This window comes from Monodon monoceros, unplaced genomic scaffold, assembly GCF_005190385.1.
Source record: "Monodon monoceros isolate NGI ecotype Baffin Bay Population unplaced genomic scaffold, NGI_Narwhal_1 Super_Scaffold_4, whole genome shotgun sequence".
Lineage (NCBI taxonomy): Eukaryota > Metazoa > Chordata > Mammalia > Artiodactyla > Monodontidae > Monodon > Monodon monoceros.
Genome location: NW_021703781.1, coordinates 37,523,842 through 37,526,777, shown reverse-complemented (window position 1 = coordinate 37,526,777; position 2,936 = coordinate 37,523,842). Strand labels below are relative to the sequence as shown.

The window sequence follows — 2,936 nt, the reverse complement described above, 5'->3', positions numbered from 1 at the left end:
CCTAAAGTATTAGATAGCATAACTCTATAGGTACTTTATTAATATTTTATACAAGATTATCAGTATTACACTGTTATTATGTTCTTTTTCTTAGAGCTTTATTAAGGTAAATTTATTGTATAAAACTGCATTAACCTAAACTTTAAAATTTGATGAGTTATAATATATGTTTCTTTATATACCATGAAACCATCCTAATGAAGATAATATTTTCTCATACCCCATTGTAATACATGCCTTGTATCACCGTGGCCCAGCTCAAACAGTATCATTTTATTTTATTTTTTTACTTTTTATCTTGGAGATTGGTTGATTTCCAGAACTGGAAACCAAGCCAGGTAAGTTCTGAACAAGAGGCCTCAAGCACCATAGTGTACTGCTGCTGGGTAATTAATACCACCAATAAGCGAGATACCTAAAGCCCGTTGTAAATTGTAAAGCTCTCACCAGGGCAGAATATTGGTGCTGATGCTGTGATGTACGTTGATGCCTGCTTGCCAGCTGCATGCTGGACTCCTCTGGCTGTGCCTATGGCTAAACATTCTAGGAAAACCTGCTGTGTCCTTTTGGCCTCTGGAACTGTTCCAGGTCCTTCCTCTCACCCTTTACTTTGAACTCACTTTCTCCTCAGCTCCCATCCTGCTGCATCTGAGGCCAGACTCTCTTTATCTAGCCTCCTTCTGATGGGTGACCCTGCTTGGCTGGCCTTGAATGGCTTCTGTTTGGCTCTACCTGAAGGCAGTGTTCTCAGGATGGACACCTTTGCCCCAGGCCTCAGCCCATCTCCTGCCCGAGGCTTCTAGCCTCACCAGCCTCCCTTCACACCATAACTCCCAAGTGCATCCTCCATGTACCTGATTGCATCATGGTCTCCCTGTCTGCACCTATGCGTGTGGTCCCTTCTCCACATGAAACACCCTCTCTGGAATATTCTACCTTCTCTTGACTTAATTTCAATTTCTTTTTGGTCTCAGCATCTGAACCTGTGAGCCGAGTTGCTGGCCCTGCAAGGGATCCCACAGTGCCCTGCGTTCACCCATACTGGCCACTTGTTAGATTCCATTATGTCACAGCCTGACAACAAAGGAGCGATTGGAGCCAACGGCACTAGGGCGAGAAGAGAAAATAGGCAGTATTGATATCGCGCAGAGTCCTGGGGCTGGGCAGGGCCCAGTAGCCGCCACTGCGTGCAGCCTGCCCTCTGCCAGCCGTGGGGAGGCAGACGGAGGGGCACGAGCTGGGCCCGGGCACCGAGGGGTGAGGCGTGGATGTCCTGGATTGTTGCAGGAGGGCGGGAGCGGCCACCTGGAGGCCGGGCACTCACACACTGAGAGGCAGCACACCGGTGTCGGCGCGAGGAGCCCGGGCCAGGAGGAGGAGGGGCCTGGTCAGAGCCCTTTACCGCCCCTTTGTCGAAGAAAGACGAGTGCCCTGATAGAGAGAACTTCGTGCCGTTGCTATTCATCACCCCACAGTTAATGTTCCCTGAAATACAGGATTTTCGTGATGCTTGGGCCTTTGCAAACTTCCTGCCAGCTGCTAATTTGGATTCTAAAGCCCCTATTTCCATCAGCGATCCCACACGATGTTTGGTGCTGATATCCTAGCTGAAGGAGTCAGTGGACCGGTACCAAAACCGTTTGGTATAGATTTCGGTGAAGGAAAACTGCTCTCTGTTCCGTTGCCAACAGGAGTAGCTGGCAAAGAAAGTGATGCTTGGACGGCAGAATCCATCTTTTCCCAGTCTAGAGTTGGAGAACTGGGAGCCAACTTTCTAGTTACTTCCTGTTGTCTTTCCCCAACAGCTAGTTGTTGTCTTAAATCTCTCGCTTCATCCATTAGCCTCTGCACAGAGACCAACAAAGATTCCTTTTCATCAAGTTCACTTTTTAAAAATGCATTTCGTTCAATGGCTTGATTTAGCCTTGTTCAAAGTCTTCCAGTGAAACTACTGTTGCCCTTTTTGCTCACTCCAGGTCATCACTGGCCGGCTCCAGCTCTCTCACATACTTATGTAACTGCTGCTTAAAGGCCCGAGTCTGACTTAAATCTTCTTCTAATACTGAGACCTGCTTGTAGCTCTGTGCATATTGATGCTCCAGTTTCTCCTTTAGTGCTTCCACTTCATACTCCAGTCTTGCAAGTCTCTATTTCTTTGTTCAGCCTGTACTGTGCTTCCAACTCTGCTTCTAATTCTCGGCTTCCTTCCTGGAATTCAACTAGCTCATCCCGAGCTTCCTGGAAGCTTTGTTTATACTTCAAGGAAAGTTTCTACCTGTAAGCAGTTTCCTCCTTTAAACTTGAAAACTCTGGTATATCTTCACCCTCCATGATCAAGAAAGCCTCCAATGTGTCAAAAGCGCATGTCCCCCTCTGCTCCACCGACGTCTCGCTGAGCGGGCCTGCCTGCCCAGCTGCTTAGCTCCGCCCCACTCTGCAGCCTTGAGCTCAGCTCCGCGCACCTCCGTGCCCTCTCCTCCCCGACACTCAGGGACTGCATGGGTGTCCGAGGCCATTCTGTGACGCACGGAGGCGGGGTTCTGTCGCTATTTTTTATTTCAACCATTCTAATAAGTGTGTAGTGATATCGAATTATGGTTTTAATTTGCATATCCCTAATGCCTAATGATTTTAAACATAATGTCATGTACCTATTTGCCGTCTGTATACCCTCTTCAGTGAAGTGTCCGTCCATGTCTTCTGCCCATTTTCTAACTGGGTTTTTTTTCAACTGTTGAATTTCGAGATTTCTTTATATATTCTAGGAACTAGTCTTTTGTCAGATATATTGTTGACAAATATTTTCTCCCAGTCTTTAACTTGTCTTCTCATCCATCGTCATGACATCTTTCATTGAACAAATTTTTAAATTTTTGATGATGGACAGTTTATCAATTTTTCCTTTTATGGGTCGTGTTTTTAGTGCCAAGTCTAAA

The 2,936-nt window shown here is 46.5% G+C and overlaps 1 pseudogene; it reads right to left on the bottom strand.

The window, feature by feature from the left end:
• Nucleotides 1-970: 970 nt before the first annotated feature.
• On the bottom strand, nt 971-2,467 carry LOC114908536 (annotated as a pseudogene).
• Between the last annotated feature and the right edge of the window lie 469 nt (nt 2,468-2,936).